This window comes from Eschscholzia californica, unplaced genomic scaffold (genome assembly GCF_041429995.1).
Source record: "Eschscholzia californica isolate CP2 unplaced genomic scaffold, dmEscCali1.0.p SCAF_1, whole genome shotgun sequence".
Taxonomy (NCBI): Eukaryota; Viridiplantae; Streptophyta; class Magnoliopsida; order Ranunculales; family Papaveraceae; genus Eschscholzia; species Eschscholzia californica.
In genome coordinates, this window is record NW_028238198.1 from 53,768,248 (window position 1) to 53,777,832 (window position 9,585).

The 9,585-nt window shown below is 35.7% G+C and overlaps 1 pseudogene across 1 annotated transcript; it reads left to right on the plus strand.

The window, feature by feature from the left end:
- Window positions 1–207: 207 nt before the first annotated feature.
- On the plus strand, window positions 208–5,110 carry LOC147567619 (cysteine-rich receptor-like protein kinase 2; annotated as a pseudogene). The gene is made up of 7 exons (XR_015230804.1): window positions 208–306; window positions 1,845–2,789; window positions 3,064–3,203; window positions 3,531–3,741; window positions 3,825–4,059; window positions 4,223–4,370; window positions 4,475–5,110. The product of XR_015230804.1 is annotated as a cysteine-rich receptor-like protein kinase 2 (transcript).
- Window positions 5,111–9,585: the final 4,475 nt, after the last annotated feature.

The window sequence follows — 9,585 nt, forward strand, 5'->3', positions numbered from 1 at the left end:
AGACAAGGGTTATTTTAGTCTTTTCATAGAATTTTGAGGTTGTGAAGAGACCAAAACAACCCTTGTCCTACTAGAGCGAATACACCAGGAAATGCACTACAAAGTCCCTCTATCAGAATTGATTTTGTTTTAAAGTTTTTGAGTAGTAGTTGAGGGGAAGAAACACTAGTGTCTTTCTAAATTCATCTTTCTCACTCTCCAATTCCTTTTTTTGGTGATCGCACCAAGATTTCCCCATTTATAAAATCATCACTTTATACATATTACAATTGCAACTAGAAGATTTCAGATTCCGAGTCAAATCAGGTAAGATCACAACTTTATTAAATTACTCTTCTCATATTATTTCTTTAGCTCAGCAAGTTATCTCAATTTAAATGTTTTTTTATTAGTTCTTTATTCGGCTAGGTAACGTTATTGACCAAGACCCTAAAATAACAGTCTAAGTATCGACACAAGTGCGTTATACCGACCCAATTCTGCCTTTCCGATATAACAGTTGGGATTTTATTAGCTTGAAGGATGTGTTAGATTCGCCAAACTACCAACTATTTATCGTGAACTTGAACAAACATAATAAAAGATGAACAAATGTATAGTAATAGCAAGTCAACCAAACAGGATAAGAGAGGCTGCAGGATACAACAATTCAAATCACTGGTTAAGTGCATATATGAACCATTCATTTTAGATGACTATTCAACACAAAGTTTCTAGGTCACAGTCAAACATTTTTAATTATTGAGTTTTCCCACTTGTAAGTTCATCATGAACTATTTATATTTTGGTCAAATTTTCTTAAATAAAATAAAAAAAAATAAAAAATAACCTGTATTAAATTGATGGGTTGTTTAGCAATCTCAATGATTTTGGTTGTAAGAAAAATTATCTCCTTTTATTAGTCACTGTATCAATATTGTAAAAGTGTCTGGTATTTTGTTGAAAGAAATGGTCCATTGAAAACCAAAATCAGGAAAGTACAAAACTTCTTTATGATCCGTGTCACCTTCTAAGTTCTATGATTATATGGTTTGAACTTAACAGTTAATCTAATCGTATTCCTTCTAAGATAGCTTTTACTTCACTATTTCTAATTTTGAATCTTGTCATATTTTCCTTGATGATTTGGAATTTTATTCGTATTTTGTTGATTACTTAGAACTTATAGAAAATTGAAACGATCTAAAGTGTTGTTTGACAACACAAAAGTAAATATTTCTGTTACTTATTTTATGTAGAAAAGTAAAAGAGTTCCTTTTGGGAACGCAAAGTTTTTTGACTTAAGTTAAAATTTAACTTTTTTTATTTATTTATATTTTTTTGGTTTTGACTTTAAAATAAGTTACTTAAGTTCGCAAACATACGAATTTGACCAATTTTTTTCATCTACTTGCGCTCCACTTCAACAAAATCTCCACCACCACAATCATCATCACAACAAAACCCCCACCTTACCTCTATCCCTACCACGACCACACCTTAAACACCACATCTCAACCACCACCTCGCCCTCATCACTACCACCACCACACCTTAAAGCAAAATTAGTTATGCTACAAGCGAACTTCTAATTTTGGTTACCAAACGACGCCTAACCGACGAGAATGCCAAATGACCAAAAAATTGTCCACAAATGTAGTTGTTTTTTTTTTCTTCTTTTTTAGCCCTTTAGGTTATGTTCATGCCCTTTCATCGTGGACTGTCAGGCTGAACACCATAAAATATCGATAATATAACCGCTCTGCAGTGCTGAAGAAAGAATCCTAAAGACCATGAGAAACAAACTACCTTGATTTTATTTCATCACTGTTTTTTTCTGATACGTGTTTGTATATTTCAAATAGGTATCAAATTGAGAAGCCTATATAGCATAAGAAACTCGAAATGGAAAAAGTAATAGCTCAACCACTGCTAGATATCTTTTTTGTGATTTTAACACTACTAGTAAAAAACAGTTTAAGTGACCCAAGATCTACCATTGTGGAAGTTAAGTGTTCAACTCAACTACAACACAACAGAACCTTATCTAGTTCAAACTTCATTAGAGCAATGTCAAATGTGAGTGCCCAAATCCAAGCCAAAGGTTTCGGACAAGCCGTTGTTGGTACAGAGCCTGATGCTAGCTACGATTATGCCCAATGTTACGGGGACCTCACATTGCTTGATTGTTTACTATGTTTTGCCGAAGGCCGTGTTCTTACCCCTCAGTGCTACCCGCACGAGGGAGCACGTGTTTACCTCGACGGTTGCTTTTTGAGGGCTCAGACCTATGATTTCTTCGGAGAATTTTTGGGTCCTGGAGATAAGACGATATGTGGGAATTCAACTCGAAAGGGAGAAAGTTTCCAAGAAACGACGAGGAAAGCTATACTGGATACTACTAATGCTGCAATAACAAATGGAGGATATGGCAAGGCTGAAGTGAAAGTTTCAGACTCAAGAAATGAGTCTGTTTATATTCTTGTGGATTGTTGGAAAATATTGAATTCGACTGCTTGTAAAGCGTGTTTAAATAACGCGTCTGCTTCAATAATCGGTTGCTTGCCGTGGTCAGAGGGACGAGCAACAAAATAAAGGTTTGAGAGGTACTATTATTATATTTGAAACATTAAACTTTTGTTACAAAAGTAGAGTTCTAGTACTAAAGAACATATGAGTTTTTTGAGTTCTTGCAGGAAGCCCAATAGTGATAGTGATCGCGGTTGTGAGTTCTTTGTCTGTTCTTGGGATCTCCGTAGCTATAGGAATCCACATTTGGAAGGCCAAAAGAATTGAAAAGAGAAGACAAGGTACAAAAGTTCTAATATCATGACTCCTAAAAGCTAGTAAGTATTAATTGCCGGTATATATCACTATACCAGCTGAAAACCAATTGGTAATGAATGGGGAGGCCATAAATAATTCTGTAGTTGGTCTAAAGTTTTTGTACAAATTACATGTGTTCTTAGCTATAAAAACAAGTCTGAATTAGAGAAGGCTTGTTTTACGGTCTGATTGTACTAAAAATTCGAAACTTATAAAACAAAAGATTCTAATTTTTCTTCCTTATATTTTGATTCTCAGGTACAGATCCAACGCGAAAAATGGTGAAAATTCTGGGTAAGAGTAGCTTGAACTTCAAGTACTCAACACTGGAAAAGGCTACTGGGTCGTTCACGGATGCCAACAAAATTGGGCAAGGAGGTTTTGGTAAAGTTTATAAGGTAAACTATATGAAGCTAGGCCTGGCTCTAGGCGCTCCTCCTAACTATATGAATTATCGAATCCCTCCACACTTATATGTGAACGCAAAGGCGGCTCACATACCATATGTAAGAATCCAACACCAATAATTAGCGATATTGTCCTTACAAATACTCCTTAAGTCAAAGCCTAACGGGCATAGGATTTTGTTCTTGGCCAAGGCTTCGAGGTTCAACCAAAAGAATTCGACACTTGCAGATGAAGTTTAAGATTGAAAATTGGAAAATTGAAACTCAATTGTTCTTATTAAAATCTTCTAATGTAGATAAGCTATTCACCTTCAACAGGGAGTTTTGGTTGACGGACGGGAAATTGCTGTAAAGAGGCTTTTCTTTAACAACAGACACAGAGCAAGAGATTTCTACAATGAAGTTAACATAATCAGCCGTGTAGAGCACAAGAATCTTGTCCGATTGTTGGGATGTTGTTGCTCAGGAACTGAAAGCCTTCTTGTCTATGAATTTCTCCCAAACAAGAGTCTGGATCACTTCATTTTCGGTAATTTCGCTGACGATTTAAACTATAGTCACCCACATTACAGTTGAAGTATCTAATTAATGACTTTCGATGTTGTTCTATAGATTCAAATAGAGGAAGAACACTGAACTGGGAGAAAAGATTTGAGATCATTTTTGGAACAGCAGAAGGTTTAGTATACCTTCATGAGAACACAAAGATCAAAATCATACATAGAGATATAAAATGCAGCAATATCTTATTGGATTCGAAGTTCAGAGCTAAAATTGCTGATTTTGGTTTAGCAAGATCTTTCCAAGAAGATAAGAGTCACATTAGCACTGCCATTGCAGGAACTCTGTATGTAACCTTTCTTGAGTTACCTTGATAAAAATACAATATTTAGGGTATTGGGGCTTTAACTTCACACATCGATTTTTATTCTTACACAACTTACAATAAGAAAAGCTCGATATATACTTGTTTCTATATGTGAATAATATGGCTCATTATAAATTTGCAGAGGATATATGGCTCCAGAGTATGTAGCTCATGGCCATTTAACAGAGAAAGCAGATGTTTATAGCTTTGGTGTCCTCTTGTTAGAGATTGTTACAGGAAAGCAAAACAACCGAGCTAATACAACCGACGATCAATGTCTCACAGCATCTGTAAGCTTTTTACTTCTCCGCCTTTCTCCAGGGGGGGGCATTTTATGTGAAGTGCATTGTTCAAATATATGTAACCTTTTGAAACTAAATTTTCGATCCGACAGGTATGGAAGCAATTTCAAATGGGAAATGTGGACCAAATTATTGATCCAAATTTGACATTACAGAACACTGATAGTGGGGAAGACTTAAAACAGGAAATATTGAGAGTGGTGCAGGTTGGACTTCTGTGCACACAAGAACTCCCTTCACTGAGACCATCAATGTCTATTGTTCTACATATGCTATCACAGAAGAACGCAAGTCTCCCAATACCTGAAAACCCCGCTTTCATGAATGAGATAACCATGGAACTCAGAACTTGTGAACGCCCAAGTTACCCTTTGAACGCCAAATCTTCTTCTTCGGTTGCCACCGTGTCTGATCAATCGTTTCATCCTAGATGACCTGCAAAAAGTGAAAAATGAAACAATATAGCCGCTCCTCATTATACAGGCCCCTCTTAGGTGATTACATGTTTCAAAGTAAAATTGTTCACATGGTTCCTGCATGTTAAGATATTTACTTTGTTCAAGTTTTGTATCTTTCCTAGTAGCCTGAGCGAGTTGTTTGATCTAACTACACACATGCAGGTGTTTCTACATTAATTAGGAAAGAATAAATTAGATTGAAGAAATAAAATGTACAATGCTACAATGAAATTTACGTAAATATGTACTAATGTGAAATATTATGTACTAGTAATAACCCATGCCTCTGGCACGGGAACTTCGATTGAGCAGGTTATGCTTCTAACTACAAATAGGAAGGTGATGAAATAAGATAAATGATGTAAAAAAGAAAACATGTAATAATGTCATCAAAAGAAACTGGAAGATAATAGACAACTTATTTGTTTAATATTTAACAGGAAATTGGGTTGGAGACCCAATTTCTTGTATTTTTTGTTAAAAAGACAACCCATCTTTTTAACTAGCTAGGCCCCAAGTAAGTTATAAAAATAGGCTTGAAGGACATTTTTAAAAACACCAACTTTTTAAGAGTCAAAAATACCCTTCATTCAATTAGAAATACCTAGTAATAATCTAACTAATAAATCAAGAACTTGATTTTTTCTCATGAACGAACCGAGTTGGATTGTTGACGCTGATTAGAATTTATGGGATTTAAATCGATTTTGGCTATAAGATAGGTTGATGTTTTTAGGTTTTGGTGATTTAATCTATTTGCTTGTTGTTTGAAGAGGCTTTTAAGGGGTTTGATTTAGTTTTTGGTTTTAAATTCTATAGAGAGAAAGTTTTATATATTTTCAATGGAAGGAGAATTTGATAGTGTTTCAAGGTGTAATCCAACTTCTTCATTGCTTTATTTTCATTGAGTTATGAATGATGGATGACAATTTGTTAGTTTTGATGTTTATGTTCAAACTTATTTGTTGGATTTATATGGAAGTTGTGAAAGTATTGTTGATGCAAGCAATGTGTTTGATAAAATGCTTGAAAGAGATGTTGTTGCTTGGAATGCAACGTTAGTTGGTTTTACAAGACTTAGGTTGGTTGAAATAACTATAAAGTTGTTAGATGAAATGCCTGTGAGAAATATTTTTTTCTTGGACAATCATGATCGGTATTTATGTTCAAATTGAGAATTTCATGAAAGCTTTGGAAGTTTTTCGAAGAAATGTAAAATGATGGTGCTAGAGCTTATAAAATGACTATTATGAATTTGTAGGGGTTTTAGCTAGTTTTTCGATACAACATTCTATTAGACAATATATAATAATTTGTAACAAATTTCATGTTAAATCAATTCAAAAACTAATTTGCAAACCATTTGCAAGGCTCTGCAAGGTGTTTGCAAGGCTCTGCAAGGTATTCGCAAAGCTTTGCAAGGCTCTGCAAGGTGTTCGCAAGGTTGTGCAAGGTATTTGCAAAAGTCATGCAAGGTGTTCGCAAGGCTCTGCAATTTGTTTGCAAGGCTATCTAAGGTGTTCGCAAAAACCATGCAAGGCTCTGCAAGGTGTTTGCAAAGTGTTTGCAAGGCAGTGCAAGGTGTTTGCAAGGTATTTTCTTAGACTAGGGTTAGGTTGGTCTTTTTACTAAAATTGAAAATTACATAATTGCCATTAGGGAGTGAAGCCTAAAAAACTTTGATGAATCCTTTTTAACCAAAGTCATAATTTCTTAGGGAGTTTTGGCCAAATTCCCGAATTATTAAACGAAGGATTAACACATTTGCTATCAAAATCTTATAGTAATTTGTAGGAGGACCTTTATATATTGAATGAGTCATTAAGCATTACTCAATTTTCCTCTTTGAAGTTTACGAACTTAAAGGTGCTTTCTGTTTTGGTAAAGAACAAGAACAAATAACAAATGCACAACCAATAGCTAAACCCTGAAAAAGCCTCTTCATATCTTGTTCTAGAGCATAAGCAAGTGAGTTCCCATCAATTATAAAAGCAAATGCATTCAAGCTTCTTATACGAAGTGAATAATGTTTGTCTTCGCTATTTAATGAATTACACTTTCTTTTAATGTTTGTAAGCAACCCATTATGGTTTGAGTATCTGATAAACAGACGATTCGTTTAGTGCCATTGGCAAAAATACCGCACACAAAAAATGTATAGAGTAGAAAGGAAATTTGATTTCTCTTTATTCCAATAGCAAACTTGTCACCTTTTTTATGTTGCCCTAATTTTTGGAGTCTCTAAGTTGACAATAATTTGTTTCATTGAACTAATTAAGCAAACTACATGAGCACCTATAAAACACATTCGATTCAGCAATGTTGCCCAACAAAAACCAGTATATATATGAAATTATAATAAAAATCTTGACTTTTTTACATAGCTAAAACTGGTGAGAATTCCATTTTATCCCAGTCAATTAATCCGACATCTTTATACCACCTTGTGCAAGTTTGTCCATGCATTCATAGCCCGAAACTCATTCGAAAATTAGAAGTTAAGAATCCATGTCAAATGTAACGTGGAGATTTGAAAAAATAATATAAATTAGTTTCTTTGAGATTTTTTTTTACTGTATTTGAATCTTGTCGATGACACCGAGAAGAATCAAATATTTCTCAATCCTCTCTGCAACTTCGTCATTGATTTCTATACTATATGCTCTAACTGAGTTTATGGCCTTTTAGTTCCTCATTAAATGGGTTGTGTATTTGAATCTTGTCGATGACACCGAGAAGAATCAAATATTTCTCAATCCTCTCTGCAACTTCGTCATTGATTTCTATACTATATGCTCTAACTGTATTTGAAAAGGGTTTTAGAAAAAAAAGATTTTAGGGTTTTGATCTTGAAAAGATGTTTTAAAAATTAGGAGTTTTTTTATGAAGAATCATCAAAAACAACTGGTCGGAATCAAGAAAAATGAAAAAGGAAGGAGTTTCTAAAAACTTGGAGTCTGAGACGTGAGCATCCAGGATTCTTAGTCGCGTCTAGGACGCGATTGGAGATGTCCAGATGCATCTCCAAGTAGGAGCTCGAGATGCGCACAGACTGCTGAACAAGTTGCGTCTGGATATGCCTAAGGCATCTCGGACGTGGAGTCCTAGATGACCAAGGATGCGTCCTTGGCCAAACGTGGCTGGAACAGGAGGAAGCGTCCAGCATGGTGCTGGACGCGTCTGGCTATGGGACTGGACACGTTTGGAACGTGTTATCCCCATGGCATCCTTTTTTTTGGCCCAACCTGAGAGACTTGACTTGGCTTGCCCGAGACTTGTTAATGGGCCTTGACCAAGGGTTTGACTTGGGTCTTTAGAGATTGACTCGGGCCCTTTTGGATCTTGACCCGCGGTGGGAGTTTTTCCTGGTTTTCTTCTCGATTCCATACATATTTTTTCCGACATTGACCCTAGCCACCTGAAAGCCCAAAATGGTGTTTTTCCTAAAATAGTTTTAGAAACCATCTAGGATAAAACTGATACGCGCCATTAGTCAAATTTTATGAAAGTCAAACCTAGGGCACTATGACATAGAGATGTCAATAGATCCTCTCAGATTGCTATTTAGAGTATAGCAAACCTATATTCGACCTTAGAAGCGAATCTCATACATACTATGTTATTTTATGAATGTCATATCTTATGTATGTATGAATGTGAATGCGTAGACTAGTATGGTCATCGAAGAGTTTTTCTATTCTTGGTTTAAGCACAAATGTGTGTCCGATGTAATAATTCTTTTATTTCAGTTTATACGATCTGCGCATCGTTAAGTCTTGTAATTAGAGATCCATGCGAACGGAGGAGAAACATGAAGTAACCTGAGAAGATTAGATTTTTTAGGTTAAGGGCCAAACTAGGATCTAGTTTGCTTGATTTATTTTCTCGCATGCATTTACGTATGTATTTAAGTTTTATGTCGTGGATGATTATGTTAGAGTTCATAGTACTGCATGCATGATAAAAATGTAAAAGTTTCCAAAAAAATTTTGTTTAAATCCTATCCATATTAAGACACTTGTTGCATCCTTGTTCATCGATGGTGGGTCGCCCTTCGTAGAGCGCCATCTTTTACCTCGGGAGAAGACGAGTAGATCTATGAAGAGGTCTACGCGTCTAAATGGTTATTCTCAACGAGTCAGCAAAAGGGTTTTAGAATTGGAGGCAAAAGGATGAATTCAACACATAAACGTGTTATTCATCAACCAAGAGTCATAGGAATATGATCAGTAAAGAGTTACTCACCTAGGACGACGGGGTTAGGGGCAGTGCCCTAGTACGCTTAACTTCGAAGAAATGTGGTCTTAGAATCTGATGCACCCGAAAAGTTTGCACACCCAAGCGGAGGTATCAAGTAGTAATCCGGCAAAACCGGGATCGATCCAAGGATAGGAAGGTACTTCGAATGTCGAAAGGTCTTGTCCATCGGTTTTAGTATTACTAGCTAACTTAGACAAGAATCGAAAGGACAAAGATAAATGAGGGGGTTTAAAGATTGGTTTATAAGAAATAAAGAAAACAAATAAAACTACTAAACAATCAAAGTAAAACGGGCGAGAGAGATTCGAGAGAAGAGTCGAAGGAAACAAGAGTCGGGGAACAAGAGTCACGAGACAAATAAGTAAGAGAGGTGTCGAACCGAGAATCTGATAATGGTAAACCTACGACTACGTGTAGTCCGATCTAATGTTTCAAGGTATGATCGATGTTCGACTCCTAAAGTAGATGTCTCTACGTACTACGTA